General features: G+C 44.0%; 21 non-coding genes across 21 annotated transcripts; all 21 read left to right on the top strand.

The window, feature by feature from the left end:
- Positions 1 to 11,619: 11,619 nt before the first annotated feature.
- On the top strand, positions 11,620 to 11,701 carry trnas-uga (transfer RNA serine (anticodon UGA)). Its single transcript has one exon. It is a non-coding gene; the product is annotated as a tRNA-Ser (tRNA).
- Positions 11,702 to 12,004: 303 nt separating this feature from the next.
- On the top strand, positions 12,005 to 12,087 carry trnas-aga (transfer RNA serine (anticodon AGA)). The gene has a single exon. It is a non-coding gene; the product is annotated as a tRNA-Ser (tRNA).
- A 302-nt stretch (positions 12,088 to 12,389) lies between these two features.
- Positions 12,390 to 12,470, top strand: trnas-aga (transfer RNA serine (anticodon AGA)). The gene has a single exon. It is a non-coding gene; the product is annotated as a tRNA-Ser (tRNA).
- A 1,056-nt stretch (positions 12,471 to 13,526) lies between these two features.
- Positions 13,527 to 13,607, top strand: trnas-aga (transfer RNA serine (anticodon AGA)). The gene has a single exon. It is a non-coding gene; the product is annotated as a tRNA-Ser (tRNA).
- A 1,055-nt stretch (positions 13,608 to 14,662) lies between these two features.
- Positions 14,663 to 14,744, top strand: trnas-uga (transfer RNA serine (anticodon UGA)). Its single transcript has one exon. It is a non-coding gene; the product is annotated as a tRNA-Ser (tRNA).
- A 687-nt stretch (positions 14,745 to 15,431) lies between these two features.
- trnas-uga (transfer RNA serine (anticodon UGA)) lies at positions 15,432 to 15,513 on the top strand. Its single transcript has one exon. It is a non-coding gene; the product is annotated as a tRNA-Ser (tRNA).
- Positions 15,514 to 16,195: 682 nt separating this feature from the next.
- trnas-uga (transfer RNA serine (anticodon UGA)) lies at positions 16,196 to 16,277 on the top strand. The gene has a single exon. It is a non-coding gene; the product is annotated as a tRNA-Ser (tRNA).
- A 303-nt stretch (positions 16,278 to 16,580) lies between these two features.
- trnas-gga (transfer RNA serine (anticodon GGA)) lies at positions 16,581 to 16,668 on the top strand. The gene has a single exon. It is a non-coding gene; the product is annotated as a tRNA-Ser (tRNA).
- A 298-nt stretch (positions 16,669 to 16,966) lies between these two features.
- On the top strand, positions 16,967 to 17,048 carry trnas-aga (transfer RNA serine (anticodon AGA)). The gene has a single exon. It is a non-coding gene; the product is annotated as a tRNA-Ser (tRNA).
- A 298-nt stretch (positions 17,049 to 17,346) lies between these two features.
- Positions 17,347 to 17,428, top strand: trnas-aga (transfer RNA serine (anticodon AGA)). The gene has a single exon. It is a non-coding gene; the product is annotated as a tRNA-Ser (tRNA).
- A 303-nt stretch (positions 17,429 to 17,731) lies between these two features.
- Positions 17,732 to 17,813, top strand: trnas-aga (transfer RNA serine (anticodon AGA)). The gene has a single exon. It is a non-coding gene; the product is annotated as a tRNA-Ser (tRNA).
- Positions 17,814 to 18,115: 302 nt separating this feature from the next.
- Positions 18,116 to 18,196, top strand: trnas-aga (transfer RNA serine (anticodon AGA)). The gene has a single exon. It is a non-coding gene; the product is annotated as a tRNA-Ser (tRNA).
- A 297-nt stretch (positions 18,197 to 18,493) lies between these two features.
- Positions 18,494 to 18,575, top strand: trnas-uga (transfer RNA serine (anticodon UGA)). Its single transcript has one exon. It is a non-coding gene; the product is annotated as a tRNA-Ser (tRNA).
- Positions 18,576 to 18,878: 303 nt separating this feature from the next.
- On the top strand, positions 18,879 to 18,966 carry trnas-gga (transfer RNA serine (anticodon GGA)). Its single transcript has one exon. It is a non-coding gene; the product is annotated as a tRNA-Ser (tRNA).
- A 293-nt stretch (positions 18,967 to 19,259) lies between these two features.
- trnas-aga (transfer RNA serine (anticodon AGA)) lies at positions 19,260 to 19,341 on the top strand. Its single transcript has one exon. It is a non-coding gene; the product is annotated as a tRNA-Ser (tRNA).
- A 298-nt stretch (positions 19,342 to 19,639) lies between these two features.
- trnas-aga (transfer RNA serine (anticodon AGA)) lies at positions 19,640 to 19,721 on the top strand. Its single transcript has one exon. It is a non-coding gene; the product is annotated as a tRNA-Ser (tRNA).
- Positions 19,722 to 20,024: 303 nt separating this feature from the next.
- trnas-aga (transfer RNA serine (anticodon AGA)) lies at positions 20,025 to 20,106 on the top strand. Its single transcript has one exon. It is a non-coding gene; the product is annotated as a tRNA-Ser (tRNA).
- Positions 20,107 to 20,408: 302 nt separating this feature from the next.
- On the top strand, positions 20,409 to 20,489 carry trnas-aga (transfer RNA serine (anticodon AGA)). Its single transcript has one exon. It is a non-coding gene; the product is annotated as a tRNA-Ser (tRNA).
- A 302-nt stretch (positions 20,490 to 20,791) lies between these two features.
- On the top strand, positions 20,792 to 20,873 carry trnas-uga (transfer RNA serine (anticodon UGA)). Its single transcript has one exon. It is a non-coding gene; the product is annotated as a tRNA-Ser (tRNA).
- A 688-nt stretch (positions 20,874 to 21,561) lies between these two features.
- On the top strand, positions 21,562 to 21,643 carry trnas-gga (transfer RNA serine (anticodon GGA)). Its single transcript has one exon. It is a non-coding gene; the product is annotated as a tRNA-Ser (tRNA).
- A 298-nt stretch (positions 21,644 to 21,941) lies between these two features.
- trnas-aga (transfer RNA serine (anticodon AGA)) lies at positions 21,942 to 22,023 on the top strand. The gene has a single exon. It is a non-coding gene; the product is annotated as a tRNA-Ser (tRNA).
- The last annotated feature ends 40 nt before the right edge of the window (positions 22,024 to 22,063 follow it).

Raw genomic sequence — 22,063 nt, 5'->3', positions numbered from 1 at the left:
ACGCTGGCGCTCTGCAACCTGGAGCTGCCCAATCTGGACCACAAGGTAAATCTTCTGCTTGGAGTGTAGATGGCCCAAAATATGTTTGGAAGCCTAAAGGTGTCTGTGCGTTTTCATGTGGTCACTAGCAAATCTTGCTTAGTAAAGAATATGTTAAGACTCTATTATTTCAGAACTTCTGCTGTGAAAATGACTAATTGTGAAATGTCTCCACACAGAAACCCAGTGGGCTATTGCTCCCTCAGTCTTTGAGGATGCGTCAGCCCAAGCCCTCAGCCTCACTGACGTTCTCCCTGCAGCCCCTCTGTCACCACCTGGCCCTGTCCTCCAGTCAGGGGAGACCTCCAGTGTCACCAAGGAAGCTGAACTCGGGAATTACCAGCAGCAGACGGAGGAATTCGGCTACCCGGATGATCGCCAAGGGTCTGGACCGGGATCCGCAACCGTACTGGTGCCACGCTTTGGTGTGGGTGGATCTCCTAACTTTGACTACAGGCTTTTGTATGGCTTGTACCCCTCTGGAACCTACAGCACCTTCAGCCAGCAGCATGAGAAGGGCAAAGACTACTTTCAGGATGTGCACTACTTGAAGGAGCATCTTACTGACAGCCATGGTTCTGGGCAGCAGAAAAAGTTCTTCCCTAGTGCCCGCTAGAGCTGAACATGATGTGCAGAGGGTATGTTGAGTGTTACCTGCAAATGTCTTTATCTCAGTGCTCTAACTAATCTGGTTCTGTTTCAGATTGGAAAGCTGAATCCAACGGCACAAGATTCTTTTTAGTCTTTAAATAAAATCTTGTCAAATGATCTCGCTTCAGAATGATTAAGGGAAACAATGGCCTGTGTACACCATCTGGGTTCAAGGCAATGGCAGGCATCGCCTGTCATATTTGACTCGGACATTCTGCTTTTGGTTTCAAACATGGCGTCTCAAAGCTCTGCATCTTGAGAGGAATAGCTATGGAAGTGTTAAATGGTTGCTCAATTGACTATAGCGATCAGCTACAGCATCCTTTACAGCCATTTCTCTAAATCTATACATGGCAGCCAGACACAACCCCTTCTATAGGTTGCTGAGTGCACGGTAGCCAACCTGAAGGCTTGCCAAACACGTTGTGCTTGAAATACTTGGCTGGATACTCCTTAAATATTCTTCTGCAGTTGAGCCACAGCCAGTGCTGTCTTCGGCAGTCTTGTCATATGATGACCTTGTCTGGGTTTTTTTTTTTTTTTTTTTTTTTTTTTCCCCCAAATCCTGCAGATGAAATGCTAAAGTAATGGCTAGCCAGTGGATAATGAACATGATTTCTATTTTTGTCTCTGGGTATCCATATACCAGGGCTGTCAAATGATTGCATATTCCTTCTAAAACAATGTTTTCAGACATCTGTATTGGCACATGTCAATGACACACGCGCATCTGGGGGCTTTCAATCAGCCAAACTGCCAGGCAACGGCAGCTTTACATAACGGGACAAACAGACTTAACTACTTGTATAGGTAGTTTATTAAAGTTTAAACATTTAACAATTTGTTTCATGTTATGCCAAGTCCATTTGGGTGAACATTTTAAAGAATTAACCATGTTGCTGGTGGTCGAATGATAAGCTAACTGTAGCTTGTATGCAACTTTGTCTCAAGGCTCAAATTTTTCCATCATGACAAATCTCTGAAGTATTTCCAGGTGGGGCTTTATACATTTTTGGGGGTTAAAATCCCTTTCTTTGCACCTGTGGTAGAGTTGGATTATGAACTTTCTGCCATCTTCATGTGAATCAACTTTCAGCAGTGACGCTTTACCAGACAGTGCGACTCCTGTGACCTGTCCCCGTCATGCAGTGTGCCGACTCAAGGCAGACGGCGGCTGCGCAGATGTTTTTCCACATTCGATATTCATTTTCACCTTTGTCTGTTTCTAAAACCTATTCAAATTTAGAATATTATTTGACAACCCTATCCTGTACCATTCTACTATTGTGCTTTAATAGGCAACTTGTTGGTGAAAGAAGGCAGTCCTAGAAACCTGTTTCATGTGCATTGAATGATAAATTCTGGTCAAAAATAACTGCAAGGTTCCTCACTGGAACTATCTTACCATCCATTTACTTTACTCGATGTATCCAGTTTAGGGTAGTGGAAGCCTTTAGCCCAGTGATACTATTTTTTTCACAAAGGCCACATAGGCAGAGCAAAATCAAGGGAAGAGCAACTTTTATGACAACATACTAAGTCCCCTTTTGCAAATATGCATTTCTACATATAAAACATCCCACAAAAAAAGAACCAACACAGCCAATATATTTTCAATTAAGACTGCATTTACCTGAATACTGGAATACTTAATAGTCAATACTGGAAGCTGGCATGCATGTCCTTGACTTTCATGTTGTATTTGTAGTTTGTTGCAATCATAGTGAGACATTCAAGATGAGCATGGTTTAGTCCTTTTTTAATTAAAAACCGACCCACTGTGCCTGCATCTCGCTAATGGAGCTAGCGTGCACTGCGGTCAAGTGTGGTGGTGGTTTTAGCGGGCTGTGTTGCCAGGTTTAAAAGTGCCCCCTTTAGGAAACACCATTAAGCCTTAATTAATACTTAATACTGTGCAGTATTCGCTGTATGTTATTTGAAAAAATGTATTGTTATATTGTTATACGCTACTATGCGAGTGCGAGCCACCAATTAACGCTTGAGGAGCCGCATAATGAGTATCTCTGCTTTAGCCTATCCCTGCTGCCAATTGAAAGAGAGTTAGGGTGCACCCTGGACAGCTCTCCAGTCCATCACTCAGCAAAAGGTCTAATAATTTCCACACTTCCATTCACTGAGACTCTGCTAGAACTGTTTGGAGACCTTTTCTAGAGGGCCGTATCGGAGAGCCTACTGTGGGAGAGTACTTTGAAAGTTTGATTGTGCCAACTATTGCTAGTTTAATAGCAAGTGATCTGAATCGAAGGAGTTAAAAAATATTTTGCAAATTGATCATGTAGCTTTGCACTCGAGGGAATTTGAAAAGGCATCTTCCACGTGGTGGAGTCAGGAAAACAAAAGCAGGAGATATTTAAGTCTTGTGTAGGATGAAAACCAACATGGGAAGATGTGATGCCATGTTAAGGACCGAGTCTGTATGAAGCAGTGTCATAGCCCTCCAGCTGGTGTCCCAGGTGAGATGAACAAGGCCGCACACACACAGGGCAAGTCGAGACACAGTTGGTTAAGAGGGATTTATGGCTCTGATGAGGCACACAGAAGACACCAAGTGGTGCCAAGCAGACGAGGGGCAAGGCTACGTAGCATAGGCTAATGAGTCACATGTAATTAAAGCTTGGAAAAGGCCAGCGAGTGCAGATTTAACTGAAACACCTTCATGGTGCAAAGTCAAGCAGGGCCAATGTATTGAGCTTCATCAAGTTATTTTGGTCTGGGTTTGTGTAATGCAATTCACCCATGAGGAGAAGGAAACATGTAGTGGTGGAATTTAAAGCAGAAGTATTCAGTTTGCCCTTCAAAAGCAGAGTCAGCCTCAGTGGGTGTGGTGAAGACTCAATCCTCTATGAAGTGAAAACAAACCTTGAGTTAAAGTGTTCAATACACAGACCACATTTTATTGGTCAAGTTTATTTTGCCAGAGTTCAGCCACATGTTGGAATCTCCATGGAAGTGTCCATGAGAGTCACCTGCAGAAAACAGAAGGGGTCAGTATTGATACAGGAGTCTCAATACTTCAGACACTAGTCCAGCTTTACCTTAGTACAACGTCTGCCCTTAACTCTCTGGGCGCCATAGGTTTTCCTCTGAAATGTTCCGATTTGACATCTTAATTTCAAAAGGCCATAACTTAAAAATGATAATAGATAGAGACTTTCTGTTAATTAGAAAAATGTTTAGTATGATCTCAAGTTTATGTGGAGATAAGATTTACCCATCTAATTTGCATATTATGACATCATAGGGTGGCGGCCATTTTGGATTATAGCATTTTCAAAAAATTACACATATTTGAATGGTAAAATGTATTAGTTTCCACTTCCAAAATGGCCCTCACAAGACATGAAAGCCAGCATTCATGTCTTGTACAGGTACTGGCAGCGCATTACGCGCGGCTCCTCTCCCCCGTGACACACGGCTCCTGCGGCGGGCAGCACCGCGCCCACCTCTGCCTCCAGCACGCCGGGCTGAGGGGCTCGGGCTGCCATCATTTTCCATCCCCACCCTGTGTCTACTACGCTGCCCATTTCCTCTCCTCTGCACACTTCTCCCCCGTCTAATAACACCAGTCACAGGCAAAGACTCCACAACATGTGTCTCCAACATTACGGAGAGGAACGCGACCTGAAGTAAAGGTAGCAACATGGCTATCATAGTCAGAAGACCGGGGAGCTAGGTGGCTAGCGCGGTAAAATGACTGGACTTCAACAGCTGCCCCAGGCTCATTACCTTCAACTACACCTTCCACACTAATGCCCCGACCCCGTGAAACATCGCCACCCCCACTGACATCGGATACACCACTATCTACTGTATGGGAAACATGGCAAGAAGTGGTTTGTTGTGCTTGGTGTACTTTCGCCGCACTTTCTCCGGCTGCACTGCCGCAAGGCCGGGCGTCGTCATCATCATCACTAAATGAATCACCGTCATCAAAAGGATTATATTCGCCTTCCGAATCGGGATCGGCGAAAAGAAGTCCCAAAACATCATTACAGGTGAGTTTTTTGCCCGACATCAGACGCAAATCCAAATGTACAGGCGCTAATGATACGAAACTGGCTATGTGAAAAGATGCTAACTGGCTCCTGAACAGTGAAACTCGTCGCTCTGATTCAACACACCGTATCTCCTCAGTTTTGTATAGAAGCATGACGTCATTATGGGTGTAAACCGAACTACAATATGTCCTCCCTTTAGTGGATGGGAGTAGAAACGGAGTTTGACACGCTATTTGAAAAAAAAAACACCGTTTTATCCAGTGCGGCATCTTGTCGACGAAAGTCGCCTGTGGCGCCCAGAGGGTTAAGACCCAGTCTTGGCATCAACGTGGTCAAAAGCATCCTGGGAGTATTTGGCGTACGAACTGGAGTCGCGGGCTCGTTGGTAGCCATTGCTGAACTGGACGACGTGGGATGAAGGGTATACAGTGTGCGTCTCAGATGTGTCCTTAGGGACCTGGTCGGAGGTCCAGGCAGACTGTGGGAAAGAACGGTCGATCTTCAAGTTCATTAGGGCAGCAAGGAAACGAGCAAAGTCTGCGTCCTGCGCAGTAAAGCCAGTATTAGACCCAGAGGAGCCGCTGCCGTGGCCAGACCCAGAGGAGCCGCTGCCGTGGCCAGACCCAGAGCCAGAGGAGCCGCTGCCGGAGCCAGACCCAGACCCAGAGGAGCCGCTGCCGGAGCCAGAGCCAGAGGAGCCGCTGCCGGAGCCAGAGCCAGAGGAGCCGCTGCCGGAGCCAGAGCCAGAGGAGCCGCTGCCGTAGCCAGACCTAGAGGAGCCGCTGCCGTAGCCAGAGACAGAGGAGCCGCTGCCGGAGCCAGAGCCAGAGGAGCCGCTGCCGGACCCAGAGCCAGAGGAGCCGCTGCCGGAACCAGAGCCAGAGGAGCCGCTGCCGGAGCCAGAGCCAGAGGAGCCGCTGCCGGAGCCAGAGGAGCCGCTGTTTTGACCTGAGCCCAGAGATTAGTTGTTTGGATTTCAAAAGAAAAGAAGGAAACTTTAGTATATAGGAGAACAAAAACCTAAACCATTAAACATGAAGACTCACCTGAAGAAAACCTTAAACAGGTCAAAAACAGCAATCTAGTGACTGCTGTTGAGAGAAGACTTGTGCTGGAAAGCTGGGCATACAATGTGCGATTTTTTTCAATCGCGGTATTCAGCTGCTGCTCATACTGTACGAGTGAATCGCAAGGGTTAAAACGTCACAGCTCACGATTCCTGTTCTCACACTGTACGACCCAATGGTCTGATGCGATCTGGCTGCTCACACTGCACGACACGTCGGACTCGGTCGCCGCCATGCTGTTCTGTTGTCTTTTTCTTCTTCTGTTGACAATTTTCTCTTCCGTGCCTATGTTTGCGCATGCGTAGTGTGACAGGATGAGGTCAATCGGCTCGTCCAACTGCTTCAACTGTGCGAGAGCCTCACGAGGAGAGACCAGGATTTTATCGTTTGTCGTTACCCCATGTATACTACACGAGGCGAGACGCACGATTGAGACAAAGCTCGGCCCGATCTAAAAAATAGTCGCACGAGTGAAACTCTTGTCGAAATCGGGCCAGAAATCGCACAGTGTATGTCCAGCTTAACTCATCTGAGGCTGCAGCTGACTTTATATTGGTGCTCTACCTGCTCTAATTACACTCATAAACCTCACCTGGGACCCAGTCAGATCGTGCTGCATTCAATTCAGCTCTGAAAATGAACACTTCTGACATTTAAAAAGGTTTGTTGCAACATGTGAGGAATGAACATGGGATGTTTTAAAGAAGTGAATTCCGCTTGGTCAGATACGGTGTTAAACATCTGGACCAAAGTCCTGCAGATCACTGTGGGCCCCTAATCTCTGGCTGGGGAGTGTGAGGGGAGTGACAGAGATTTGGTCTGAAGGACTCCAGGTTATAACCTCGGTTCTAATACGTCACAAAGTCGTCACAGTCATGAAATTGGGGTCCAACACATCACTTGTCCACTTCACTTGTGGGAGCTGCTAGTTGGGTTTCAAGGGGAAAAAAGTGAGCTCAGCGTGACATAAGACTGGAGTCTTAGTAAGTTAACCTGCTGAGTTCTGGAAATAACTCTAACATAATGTTGACTCCTTGGCAGGAATAAGGAGCTCTGCAGCTCTCTCATCCAGAGGATCTAGAAGCATGGATGTGTTTGGAACATAGCAGAGGGTGTATTCTTACTAAAGTCACGCTAACTGCCTTCTGCGCACTCTGAGATGTTTAAAGCTCAGATTAATATCTGAGCTGAGATGTAGAAACGTGAGACAACATGATGCAGAGCTGCTCTTTTATGAAGTGATATGGAGGAGATCTTAGATTTATTTCACATGAACTTGATTAAACAGGACATAACGGAGGTTAAATGTTTAAAGCACCTTGTGCCATCATTTTGTTCATATCTGGAAGTGTTTCTCAAATTTGTCTTGATGATTTCTGTGGATTTCCATCATTCCTCCTGAAAACTTGTTGACTTGTGAGAACAACCAAAGACTCCCACAGACTCCCTGTGACACAGCAAACTTCCAACATGGGAAATGTGACATTTGAGCACTTTATAGTCTGTAGGCGACTGTTTTCTGTTCTTTGTACTGTGGAGGCTTTACCAGCCATCAGTGAGGTGGAACTGTACTGAAAATACACTGAAGTTAAAGTTACATTTTTAACTCATTTAAAAGGAAAAATATGTCTATTTGAATAATGATCTTTTTTAATATGGGTGTAAGTTTCTGAGAAAGTCTTTTTTTTACTCTAAAATGTTGACTGTCACACCTGAACTTCATATTTATTTATGAAAATGAGAATATTTATATCCGCAGGTTGTTTTAATTCTGAAAACTAACATTTGTTACAGTAGTTCACATCATCTGTCCTCATAATTACTTTCATAAAATCCAACAAAGACCAGACTTTATCATGTTCATATTTAAACTGCAACCTGCAGGTTAACAATGTGAGTGACTTAAAGTGTGGGAACAAGTCCACAGACGTTTTTCTTTTAATTATGTCAGTATATGTCGACTATGTGCAAGTAGTCCCCACAGGCAGTGTCCTTGCTGTAGGGACGACCAGGTAAGACTTCTGATTCTCACATATAGATGGAACATTTGATGTTGCATTATGCCCAGTATTAATCAGACATGTTTGTTCATGTTCCAGACAGGATAGTGAATGCTTTTGTGCACAGTCCACTGTGTGGTTGTACAGCTCACGACTTAACTCTCTGGGCGCCATAGGTTTTCCTCTGAAATGTTCCGATTTGACATCTTAATTTCAAAAGGCCATAACTTAAAAATGATAATAGATAGAGACTTTCTGTAAATTAGAGAAATGTTTAGTATGATCTCAAGTTTATGTGGAGATAAGATTTACCCATCTAATTTGCATATTATGACGTCATAGGGTGGCGGCCATTTTGGATTATAGCATTTTCACAAAATTACACATATTTGAATGGTAAAATGTATTAGTTTCCACTTCCAAAATGGCCCTCACTTTGTGCATGTTATAAAGCACAATACTGAATAGTCAGGTAAATAGTAAAAAGCAAACATATTGTGTAAATTTATCTAAATAATAATCATTATTTCATAATTATTAGCAATAAATGGCAGAAACAAACCGAATGTATTTATGCTATGTGCATGAATGTATGTAGGTAGCTTTGGCTGTTCTTTTGCTAAAGAGATTTTCAATTTATTATGTAGGCACTCAGATTACATGTGGAGCAAATATAGCCCTATATTACTTGTATGACACACAAACAAAAATAACCTGTTTAGTTTGAAAGCTCACTCGCCACGGCAAGGCACAGATCATGAGTGAGTAGACGAGACAAGACGACAGACAAAGTTAGTATTTTTTTCTAAGGTTTTTTTGTTTTTTTGTTTTTTTGTTTTATAGCCTATTGTACAGTACGAAAAATGCCCAGGGGAAATGGCAAAACAACAAGTAATTACTAATGAGTGACTGGGAACAACAAGTCATGTAGGCCTATTTGTAATGACTTCCTACTCATCGAGATGACACTTTTTGTAAGCCTTGATGGTGTGGTACCTTTCAAAGCAAGGCACTACACAAAGACCCACTCCACACTGCCTACACCTGAAATGTGTCTGACGGCGGCCTTTAGGGCGGGTCCGATCAGAACACACAACACAGTCAGGTTTATCATCTGCCCTGTGGATGAAGTGGCGCTCTGTGAGTCTGCCTGGCAAGTCTCCCAGTGAGGATGACTTTCGACCTTTGTTGGTCTCTTTCTTGCTTTAGCCATCCATTAGGCCAGTGATGACATCCTGAATGAACACTTTCAGGGGCTTGTGGGGAGCAGCAGTGGTGCGGGTGTAAACGATGTACGCATTTACCATGGAGATACTGAGGAGGGCATTGAAGATCCTCATGTACCACTTTGTTGACCTATGTGGAAAGAGGTAAGTTTTCATTCTTTGGTCTGCGCTGTCGACACCCCCCATGTAAGAATTGTACTCATCGACACACACAGGCCTAAAGATGTCCCTAAACCCAGTGGTACTGTGCTTGGTCCTTATACGCTTCCTAATGCCGCCAACGCTGTGGAGTGTTGACAACATTGTTAGCCGCTTGGTGTCATGCCAAGCACAGGCCAAAAGGTTCCCCTTCCGCATGAAGACAGGCTCATCTCCCTTCTTCAAGGGTAAATGCTCCTTCGTAAGGCCCTAGGGCATGCCCTTTCTTTTGCTGCTGACAGTGCCGCAGACTCCGATGTCCTTACTTGCCAGCTCCTCAGCTATAGCTGGCGACGAATAATAGCTGTCCATGTAAACCTCGTGCCCTTTCCCTATGTAGGGGGTCATGAGGTCACGGACAATTAGGTGAGTGGCACCATGTACACTTTCATCTGGCCTGCTTTGTCCAGTGTACATGGACCACTCAAGGACGTAACCAGACTTGGCCTCGATGACAACAAAGACCTTATAGCCATATTTGTCAGGCTTGTTCGGATTGTACATTTTTAGAATGGATCTGCCCTTGAACGCGATGGTCATTTCGTCAAGGGACAGATGTTTTGATGGACCATAAACTTTTGAATACTGGGGGACAATCAAATTTATCACTGGCCGAATTTTGAATAATCTGTCATGCCCTGGCTGCCCCCTGCCAATGTAGTGTTCATTGTTCACAAAGTGGAGGAAGGACATAATTATCTCAAATCTGTTTCGAGACATAACCTTGCCAAAGCCTGGTGTTGCAGTTGGCCAAAATTCTGCCCAATAGTCCTCCACTTCAGACTTTTCCACTAAACCCATACTCAAGTGCAGGGAAATGAAGGCCTTCATTTCACTGACGGTGACGTCACTCCATTTGTGGAATCGGGAGTGAGGCTTGAGTTGGTGGGAGGCGAGAAACTGCTGGGCATACCTGTTTGTCTCGGTCACTAGCAGATTCCAAAACTCATCATTGAGGAATAGAGAAAGAAAATCTAGGGCCGAATCTGAATTTGTAAGGTCTTTATCTCCTGTATAGCCAATTTGCTGCTCGAATGGGGAGATCCAATTTTGATACGCATCATTGTTATTCGTCACGTACGCAAAGCCAGCATTCATGTCTTGTACAGGTACTGGCAGCGCATTACGCGCGGCTCCTCTCCCCCGTGACACACGGCTCCTGCTGCGGGCAGCACCGCGCCCACCTCTGCCTCCAGCACGCCGGGCTGAGGGGCTCGGGCTGCCGTCATTTTCCATCCCCACCCTGTGTCTACTACGCTGCCCATTTCCTCTCCTCTGCACACTTCTCCCCCGTCTAATAACACCAGTCACAGGCAAAGACTCCACAACATGTGTGTCTCCAACATTACGGAGAGGAACGCGACCTGAAGTAAAGGTAGCAACATGGCTATCATAGTCAGAAGACCGGGGAGCTAGGTGGCTAGCGTGGTAAAATGACTGGACTTCAACAGCTGCCCCAGGCTCATTACCTTCAACTACACCTTCCACACTAATGCCCCGACCCCGTGAAACATCGCCACCCCCACTGACATCGGATACACCACTATCTACTGTATGGGAAACATGGCAAGAAGTGGTTTGTTGTGCTTGGTGTACTTTCGCCGCACTTTCTCCGGCTGCACTGCCGCAAGGCCGGGCGTAGTCATCATCATCACTAAATGAATCACCGTCATCAAAAGGATTATATTCGCCTTCCGAATCGGGATCGGCGAAAAGAAGTCCCAAAACATCATTACAGGTGAGTTTTTTGCCCGACATCAGACGCAAATCCCAATGTACAGGCGCTAATGATACGAAACTGGCTATGTGAAAAGATGCTAACTGGCTCCTGAACAGTGAAACTCGTCGCTCTGATTCAACACACCGTATCTCCTCAGTTTTGTATAGAAGCATGACGTAATTATGGGTGTAAACCGAATTACAACATGTCCTCCCTCTAGTGGATGGGAGTAGAAACGGAGTTTGACACGCTATTTGAAAAAAAAACACCGTTTTATCCAGTGCGGCATCTTGTCGACGGAAGTCGCCTGTGGCGCCCAGAGGGTTAATAGTATACTTCATATTTTATACATTTTGTCTTGTGGACAACTTTTCAGGCTTCAAGTCTTTTCTTCGTTGAGTTCTAGTGCCTGAAAGGACTCAGTTTCTCCTGACACAGTGAAGGACCTGTTCCTTTGACCATTTGATGAAATAAAAGAAAGGCCAGACGTGTCGTTGATCACATGAACTTCTGCACAGATTGATCTATGAAGACACAGCTCCTTCCTCTGACCCATTTCGAAGACTGACCATTTTTAACAAACAAAAAAAAAGCTTTTTCTTGATCGCCATAACTTAGGTCTGTCTCAGGAGTTGAAGTCCTTCATGAAAATGATGATTTCTAACTGTTGCATCTCAAAGGTGAACAAACGTGTATGTTGTTGTCGTGGCCGAGAGGTTAAGGCGATGGATTTGAAATCCTTAGGGGTCTCCCCGCGCAGGTTCGAGTCCTGCTGACAACGATACCATTATTGACCCAAGGTTGCGAAAAGTTAATCTGGAAAGAAGCACAAGTTCCTTTGATCATTTGATTAAATTAATCAAAGGCCAGACGTGTCGTTGATCACATGAACTTCTGCACAGATTGATCTCTGAAGACACAACTCTTTCCTCTGACCCATTTCGAAGAGTGACCATTTCTAACAAACATAAAAAAAGCTTTTTCTTGATCGCCATGACTTAGGTCTGTCTTAGGAGTTGAAGTCCATCATGAAGATGATGAGTTGTAACCATTGAATGTTAAGGGTGAACACACATATGTATGTGTTTGTCGTGGCCGAGAGGTTAAGGCGATGGATTAGAAATCCATTGGGGTCTCCCCGCGTAGGTTCAAATCCTGCCGACAACGATAACTTTACTGACCCAGGGTTGCGAAAAGTTAACCTGGAAAGAAGCACAAGTTCCTTGGACCGTTTGATTAAACACAAAAAAGGCCAGACGTGTCGTTGATCACATGAACTTCTGCACAGATTGATCTCTGAAGACACAACTCTTTCCTCTGACCCATTTCGAAGAGTGACCATTTCTAACAAACAAAAAAAAAGCTTTTTCTTGATCGCCATGACTTAGGTCTTTCTTAGGAGTTGAAGTACTTCATGTAAATGATGATTTGTAACCGTTGCATGTCAAAGGTGAACAAGCGTGCATGTCGTTGTCGTGGCCGAGAGTTAAGGCGATGGATTAGAAATCCATTGGGGTCTCCCCGCGCAGGTTCAAATCCTGCTGACAACGATAACTTCACTGACTCAGGGTTGTGAAAAGTTAACCTGGAAAGAAGCACAAGTTCCTTGGACCGTTTGGTTAAACAAAACAAAGGCCAGACGTGTCGTTGATCACATGAACTTCTGCACAGATTGATCTCTGAAGACACAACTCCTTTCTCTGACCCATTTCTAACAAACAAAAAAAAAGCTTTTTCTTGATCGCCATAACTTAGGTCTGTCTTAGGAGTTGAAGTACTTCATGAAAATGATGATTTGTAACCGTTGCATGTCAAAGGTGAGCAAACGTGTATGTCATTGTTGTGGCCGAGAGGTTAAGGCGATGGATTAGAAATCCTTAGGGGTCTCCCTGCGCAGGTTCGAGTCCTGCCGACAACAATAACATTATTGACCCAGCGTTGCGAAAAGTTAATCTGGAAAGAAGCACAAGTTCCTTAGACCATTTGATTAAATTAATCAAAGGCCAGACGTGTCGTTGATCACATGAACTTCTGCACAGATTGATCTCTGAAGACACAACTCTTTCCTCTGACCCATTTCGAAGAGTGACCATTTCTAACAAACAAAAAAAAGCTTTTTCTTGATCGCCATGACTTAGGTCTGTCTTAGGAGTTAAAGTCCATCATGAAGATGATGAGTTGTAACCATTGAATGTTAAGGGTGAACACACATATGTATGTGTTAGTCGTGGCCGAGAGGTTAAGGTGATGGATTAGAAATCCATTGGGGTCTCCCCGCGTAGGTTCAAATCCTGCTGACAACGATAACTTTACTGACCCAGGGTTTGCGACAAGTTAACCTGGAAAGAAGCACAAGTTCCTTGGACCGTTTGATTAAACACAAAAAAGGCCAGACGTGTCGTTGATCACATGAACTTCTGCACAGATTGATCTCTGAAGACACAACTCTTTCCTCTGACCCATTTCGAAGAGTGACCATTTCTAACAAACAAAAAAAAAGCTTTTTCTTGATCGCCATGACTTAGGTCTTTCTTAGGAGTTGAAGTACTTCATGTAAATGATGATTTGTAACCGTTGCATGTCAAAGGTGAACAAGCGTGCATGTCGTTGTCGTGGCCGAGAGTTAAGGCGATGGATTAGAAATCCATTGGGGTCTCCCCGCGCAGGTTCAAATCCTGCTGACAACGATAACTTCACTGACTCAGGGTTGTGAAAAGTTAACCTGGAAAGAAGCACAAGTTCCTTGGACCGTTTGGTTAAACAAAACAAAGGCCAGACGTGTCGTTGATCACATGAACTTCTGCACAGATTGATCTCTGAAGACACAACTCCTTTCTCTGACCCATTTCTAACAAACAAAAAAAAAGCTTTTTCTTGATCGCCATAACTTAGGTCTGTCTTAGGAGTTGAAGTACTTCATGAAAATGATGATTTGTAACCGTTGCATGTCAAAGGTGAGCAAACGTGTATGTCATTGTTGTGGCCGAGAGGTTAAGGCGATGGATTAGAAATCCTTAGGGGTCTCCCTGCGCAGGTTCGAGTCCTGCCGACAACAATAACATTATTGACCCAGCGTTGCGAAAAGTTAATCTGGAAAGAAGCACAAGTTCCTTAGACCATTTGATTAAATTAATCAAAGGCCAGACGTGTCGTTGATCACATGAACTTCTGCACAGATTGATCTCTGAAGACACAACTCTTTCCTCTGACCCATTTCGAAGAGTGACCATTTCTAACAAACAAAAAAAAGCTTTTTCTTGATCGCCATGACTTAGGTCTGTCTTAGGAGTTAAAGTCCATCATGAAGATGATGAGTTGTAACCATTGAATGTTAAGGGTGAACACACATATGTATGTGTTAGTCGTGGCCGAGAGGTTAAGGCGATGGATTAGAAATCCATTGGGGTCTCCCCGCGTAGGTTCAAATCCTGCTGACAACGATAACTTTACTGACCCAGGGTTTGCGACAAGTTAACCTGGAAAGAAGCACAAGTTCCTTGGACCGTTTGATTAAACAAAACAATGGCCAGACGTGTCGTTGATCACATGAACTTCTGCACAGATTGATCTCTGAAGACACAACTCCTTCCTCTGACCCATTTCGAAGAGTGACCATTTCTAACAAACAAAAAATAAGCTTTTTCTTGATCGCCATAACTAGGTCTGTCTTAGGAGTTGAAGTCCATCATGAAGATGATGAGTTGTAACCACTGAATGTTAAGGGTGAACACACGTGTATGTGGTTGTCGTGGCCGAGAGGTTAAGGCGATGGATTTGAAATCCATTGGGGTCTCCCCGCGCAGGTTGGAGTCCTGCTGACAACGATAACTTTACTGACCCAGGGTTGCGAAAAGTTAACCTGGAAAGAAGCACAAGTTCCTTGGACCGTTTGATTAAACACAAAAAAGGCCAGATGTGTCGTTGATCACATGAACTTCTGCACAGATTGATCTCTGAAGACACAACTCTTTCCTCTGACCCATTTCGAAGAGTGACCATTTCTAACAAACAAAAAAAAAGCTTTTTCTTGATCGCCATGACTTAGGTCTTTCTTAGGAGTTGAAGTACTTCATGAAAATGATGATTTGTAACCGTTGCATGTCAAAGGTGAACAAGCGTGCATGTCGTTGTCGTGGCCGAGAGTTAAGGCGATGGATTAGAAATCCATTGGGGTCTCCCCGCGTAGGTTCAAATCCTGCTGACAACGATAACTTTACTGACCCAGGGTTTGCGACAAGTTAACCTGGAAAGAAGCACAAGTTCCTTGGACCGTTTGATTAAACAAAACAATGGCCAGACGTGTCGTTGATCACATGAACTTCTGCACAGATTGATCTCTGAAGACACAACTCCTTCCTCTGACCCATTTCGAAGAGTGACCATTTCTAACAAACAAAAAAGAAGCTTTTTCTTGATCGCCATAACTAGGTCTGTCTTAGGAGTTGAAGTCCATCATGAAGATGATGAGTTGTAACCACTGAATGTTAAGGGTGAACACACATGTGTATGTGGTTGTCGTGGCCGAGAGGTTAAGGCGATGGATTTGAAATCCATTGGGGTCTCCCCGCGCAGGTTGGAGTCCTGCTGACAACGATAACATTATTGACCCAGGGTTGCGAAAAGTTAATCTGGAAAGAAGCAAAAGTTCCTTAGACCCTTTGATGAAATAAAACAATGGTCAGACGTGTTGTTGATCACATGAACGTCTGCACAGATTGATCTCTGAAGACACAACTCCTTCCTTTGACCCATTTTGAAAAACTGAACATTTCTAACAAACAAAAAAAAAGCTTTTTCTTGATCGCCATAACTTAGGTCTGTCTCAGGAGTTGAAGTCTTTCATGAAAATGATGATTTCTAACCGTTGCATGTCAAAAGTGAACAAGCATGTATGGCGTTGTCGTGGCCGAGAGGTTAAGGCGATGGATTAGAAATCCATTGTGGTCTTCCCGCGTAGGTTCAAATCCTGCCGACAACGATAACTTTACTGACTCAGGGTTGCGAAAAGTTAACCTGGAAAGAAGCACAAGTTCCTTGGACCGTTTGATTAAACAAAGGCCAGACGTGTCGTTGATCACATGAACTTGTGCACAGATTGATCTCTGAAGAGACAGCTCTATCCTCTGACCCATTTCGAAGACTGACCATTTCTAACAAACAAAAGATAAGCTTTTTCTTGATCGCCATAACTTAGGTCTGTCTCAGGAGTTGAAGTCCTTCATGAAGATGATGAGTTGTAACCGTTGCATGTCAAAGGTGAACAAACATGTATGTCGTTGTTGTGGCCGAGAGGTTAAGGCGATGGATTTGAAATCCATTGGGGTCTCCCCGCGCAGGTTGGAGTCCTGCCGACAATGATAACATTATTGACCCAGGGTTGCAAAAAGTTAATCTGGAAAGAAGCGCAAGTTCCTTAGACCATTTGATTAAATAAAACAAAGGCCAGACGTGTCGTTGATCACATGAACTTCTGCACAGATTGATCTCTGAAGACACAACTCGTTCCTCTGACCCATTTCGAAGAGTGACCATTTCTAACAAAGAAAAAATAAGCTTTTTCTTGATCGCCATGACTTAGGTCTGTCTTAGGAGTTGAAGTCCATCATGAAGATGATGAGTTGTAACCATTGAATGTTAATGTGAACACATATGTGTATGTGGTTGTCGTGGCCGAGTGGTTAAGGTGATGGATTGGAAATCCATTGGGGTCTCCCCGCGTAGGATCGAATCCTTCCAAAAACGATAACTTTATTGACTCAGGGTTGCTAAAAGTTAACCTGGAAAGAAGCACAAGTTCCTTGGACCGTTTGATTAAACAAAACAAAGACCAGACGTGTCGTTGATCACATGAACTTCTGCGCAGATTGATCTCTGAAGACACAGCTCCTTCCTCTGACCCATTTTGAAAGACTGACCATTTCTAACAAACAAAAAAAAAAGCTTTTTCTTGATCGCCATAACTTAGGTCTGTCTCAGGAGTTGAAGTACTTCATGAAAATGATGATTTGTAACCGTTGCATGTCAAAGGTGAACAAGCGTGTATGTTGTTGTCGTGGCCGAGAGGTTAAGGCGATGGATTAGAAATCCATTGGGGTCTCCCCGCGTAGGTTCAAAGCCTGCTGACAACGATAACTTTACTGACTCAGGGTTGCGAAAAGTTAACCTGGAAAGAAGCACAAGTTCCTTGGACCGTTTGATTAAACAAAGGCCAGACGTGTCGTTGATCACATGAACTTCTGCACAGATTGATCTCTGAAGACACAACTCCTTCCTCCGACCCATTTCGAAGAGTGACCATTTCTAACAAACAAACAAAAAAGCTTTTTCTTGATCGCCATGACTTAGGTCTGTCTTAGGAGTTGAAGTACTTCATGAAAATGATGATTTGTAACCGTTGCATGTCAAAGGTGAACAAGCGCGTATGTCGTTGTCGTGGCCGAGAGGTTAAGGCGATGGATTAGAAATCCATTGGGGTCTCCCCGCGCAGGTTGGAGTCCTGCTGACAACGATAACTTTACTGACTCAGGCTTGCGAAAAGTTAATCTGGAAAGAAGCACAAGTTCCTTAGACTATTGATTAAATAAAACAATGGCCAGACGTGTCGTTGATCACATGAACTTCTGCACAGATTGATCTCTGAAGACACAACTCCTTCCTCTGACCCATTTCGAAGAGTGACCGTTTCTAACAAACAAAAAATAAGCTTTTTCTTGATCGCCATAACTAAGGTCTGTCTTAGGAGTTGAAGTCCATCATGAAGATGATGAGTTGTAACCATTGAATGTTAAGGGTGAACACACATGTGTATGTGGTTGTCGTGGCCGAGAGGTTAAGGCGATGGATTAGAAATCCATTGGGGTCTCCCCGCGCAGGTTGGAGTCCTGCTGACAACGATAACATTATTGACCCAGGGTTGCGAAAAGTTAATCTGGAAAGAAGCACAAGTTCCTTAGACCCTTTGATGAAATAAAACAATGGCCAGACGTGTCGTTGATCACATGAACTTCTGCACAGATTGATCTCTGAAGACACAACACCATCCTCTGACCCATTTTGAAGACTGACCATTTCTAACAAACAAAAAAAAAGCTTTTTCTTGATCGCCATGACTTAGGTCTTTCTTAGGAGTTGAAGTACTTCATGAAAATGATGATTTGTAACCGTTGCATGTCAAAGGTGAACAAGCGTGTATGTGGTTGTCGTGGCCGAGAGTTAAGGCGATGGATTAGAAATCCATTGGGGTCTCCCCGCGTAGGTTCAAATCCTGCCGACAACGATAACTTTACTGACTCAGGGTTGCGAAAAGTTAACCTGGAAAGAAGCACAAGTTCCTTGGACCGTTTGATTAAACAAAGGCCAGACGTGTCGTTGATCACATGAACTTGTGCACAGATTGATCTCTGAAGAGACAGCTCTATCCTCTGACCCATTTCGAAGACTGACCATTTCTAACAAACAAAAGATAAGCTTTTTCTTGATCGCCATAACTTAGGTCTGTCTCAGGAGTTGAAGTCCTTCATGAAGATGATGAGTTGTAACCGTTGCATGTCAAAGGTGAACAAACATGTATGTCGTTGTTGTGGCCGAGAGGTTAAGGCGATGGATTTGAAATCCATTGGGGTCTCCCCGCGCAGGTTGGAGTCCTGCCGACAATGATAACATTATTGACCCAGGGTTGCAAAAAGTTAATCTGGAAAGAAGCGCAAGTTCCTTAGACCATTTGATTAAATAAAACAAAGGCCAGACGTGTCGTTGATCACATGAACTTCTGCACAGATTGATCTCTGAAGACACAACTCGTTCCTCTGACCCATTTCGAAGAGTGACCATTTCTAACAAAGAAAAAATAAGTTTTTTCTTGATCGCCATGACTTAGGTCTGTCTTAGGAGTTGAAGTCCATCATGAAGATGATGAGTTGTAACCATTGAATGTTAATGTGAACACATATGTGTATGTGGTTGTCGTGGCCGAGTGGTTAAGGTGATGGATTGGAAATCCATTGGGGTCTCCCTGCGTAGGATCGAATCCTTCCAAAAACGATAACTTTATTGACTCAGGGTTGCTAAAAGTTAACCTGGAAAGAAGCACAAGTTCCTTGGACCGTTTGATTAAACAAAGGCCAGACGTGTCGTTGATCACATGAACTTCTGCGCAGATTGATCTCTGAAGACACAGCTCCTTCCTCTGACCCATTTTGAAAGACTGACCATTTCTAACAAACAAAAAAAAAAGCTTTTTCTTGATCGCCATAACTTAGGTCTGTCTCAGGAGTTGAAGTACTTCATGAAAATGATGATTTGTAACCGTTGCATGTCAAAGGTGAACAAGCGTGTATGTTGTTGTCGTGGCCGAGAGGTTAAGGCGATGGATTAGAAATCCATTGGGGTCTCCCCGCGTAGGTTCAAAGCCTGCTGACAACGATAACTTTACTGACTCAGGGTTGCGAAAAGTTAACCTGGAAAGAAGCACAAGTTCCTTGGACCGTTTGATTAAACAAAGGCCAGACGTGTCGTTGATCACATGAACTTCTGCACAGATTGATCTCTGAAGACACAACTCCTTCCTCCGACCCAATTCGAAGAGTGACCATTTCCAACAAACAAACAAAAAAGCTTTTTCTTGATCGCCATGACTTAGATCTGTCTTAGGAGTTGAAGTACTTCATGAAAATGATGATTTGTAACCGTTGCATGTCAAAGGTGAACAAGCGCGTATGTCGTTGTCGTGGCCGAGAGGTTAAGGCGATGGATTAGAAATCCATTGGGGTCTCCCCGCGCAGGTTGGAGTCCTGCTGACAACGATAACTTTACTGACTCAGGCTTGCGAAAAGTTAATCTGGAAAGAAGCACAAGTTCCTTAGACTATTGATTAAATAAAACAATGGCCAGACGTGTCGTTGATCACATGAACTTCTGCACAGATTGATCTCTGAAGACACAACTCCTTCCTCTGACCCATTTCGAAGAGTGACCGTTTCTAACAAACAAAAAATAAGCTTTTTCTTGATCGCCATAACTAAGGTCTGTCTTAGGAGTTGAAGTCCATCATGAAGATGATGAGTTGTAACCATTGAATGTTAAGGGTGAACACACATGTGTATGTGGTTGTCGTGGCCGAGAGGTTAAGGCGATGGATTAGAAATCCATTGGGGTCTCCCCGCGCAGGTTGGAGTCCTGCTGACAACGATAACATTATTGACCCAGGGTTGCGAAAAGTTAATCTGGAAAGAAGCACAAGTTCCTTAGACCCTTTGATGAAATAAAACAATGGCCAGACGTGTCGTTGATCACATGAACTTCTGCACAGATTGATCTCTGAAGACACAACACCTTCCTCTGACCCATTTTGAAGACTGACCATTTCTAACAAACAAAAAAAAAGCTTTTTCTTGATCGCCATGACTTAGGTCTTTCTTAGGAGTTGAAGTACTTCATGAAAATGATGATTTGTAACCGTTGCATGTCAAAGGTGAACAAGCGTGTATGTGGTTGTCGTGGCCGAGAGTTAAGGCGATGGATTAGAAATCCATTGGGGTCTCCCCGCGTAGGTTCAAATCCTGCCGACAACGATAACTTTACTGACTCAGGGTTGCGAAAAGTTAACCTGGAAAGAAGCACAAGTTCCTTGGACCGTTTGATTAAACAAAACAAAGGCCAGACGTGTCGTTGATCACATGAACTTCTGCACAGATTGATCTCTGAAGACACAACTCCTTCCTCCGACCCATTTCGAAGAGTGACCATTTCTAACAAACAAAAAAGAAGCTTTTTCTTGATCGCCATAACTTAGGTCTGTCTCAGGAGTTGAAGTCCTTCATGAAGATGATGAGTTGTAACCGTTGCATGTCAAAGGTGAACAAACATGTATGTCGTTGTTGTGGCCGAGAGGTTAAGGCGATGGATTTGAAATCCATTGGGGTCTCCCAGCGCAGGTTGGAGTCCTGCCGACAACGATAACATTATTGACCCAGGGTTGCAAAAAGTTAATCTGGAAAGAAGCGCAAGTTCCTTAGACCATTTGATTAAATAAAACAAAGGCCAGACGTGTCGTTGATCACATGAACTTCTGCACAGATTGATCTCTGAAGACACAACTCGTTCCTCTGACCCATTTCGAAGAGTGACCATTTCTAACAAACAAAAAAGAAGCTTTTTCTTGATCGCCATAACATAGGTCCGTCTTAGGAGTTGAAGTCCATCATGAAGATGATGAGTTGTAACCGTTGCATGTCAAAGGTGAACAAGCGTGTATGTCGTTGTCGTGGCCGAGTGGTTAAGGGGATGGATTGGAAATCCATTCAGGTCTCCCCGCGATGGATCGAATCCTGCCAAAAACGTTAACTTTATTGACTCATGGTTGCTAAAAGTAAACCTGGAAAGAAGCACAAGTTCCTTGGACCGTTTGATTAAACAAAACAAAGACCAGACGTGTCGTTGATCACATGAACTTCTGCACAGATTGATCTCTGAAGACACAGCTCCTTCCTCTGACCCATTTTGAAAGACTGACCATTTCTAACAAACAAAAAAAAAAGCTTTTTCTTGATCGCCATAACTTAGGTCTGTCTCAGGAGTTGAAGTACTTCATGAAAATGATGATTTGTAACCGTTGCATGTCAAAGGTGAACAAGCGTGTATGTCGTTGTCGTGGCCGAGAGGTTAAGGCGATGGATTGGAAATCCATTGGGGTCTCCCCGCGTAGGTTCAAAGCCTGCTGACAACGATAACTTTACTGACTCAGGGTTGTGAAAAGTTAACCTGGAAAGAAGCACAAGTTCCTTGGACCGTTTGATTAAACAAAGGCCAGACGTGTCGTTGATCACATGAACTTCTGCACAGATTGATCTCTGAAGACACAACTCCTTCCTCCAACCCATTTCGAAGAGTGACCATTTCTAACAAACAAACAAAAAAGCTTTTTCTTGATCGCCATGACTTAGGTCTGTCTTAGGAGTTGAAGTACTTCATGAAAATGATGATTTGTAACCGTTGCATGTCAAAGGTGAACAAGCGCATATGTCGTTGTCGTGGCCGAGAGGTTAAGGCGATGGATTAGAAATCCATTGGGGTCTCCCCGCGCAGGTTGGAGTCCTGCTGACAACGATAACTTTACTGACTCAGGCTTGCGAAAAGTTAATCTGGA

The sequence above is a fragment of the Odontesthes bonariensis genome, chromosome 11 (assembly GCF_027942865.1).
Source record: "Odontesthes bonariensis isolate fOdoBon6 chromosome 11, fOdoBon6.hap1, whole genome shotgun sequence".
Taxonomy (NCBI): domain Eukaryota; kingdom Metazoa; phylum Chordata; class Actinopteri; order Atheriniformes; family Atherinopsidae; genus Odontesthes; species Odontesthes bonariensis.
The sequence above is the reverse complement of the archived record's forward strand: the minus strand, read 5'-3'. Positions and strand labels throughout refer to the sequence as shown.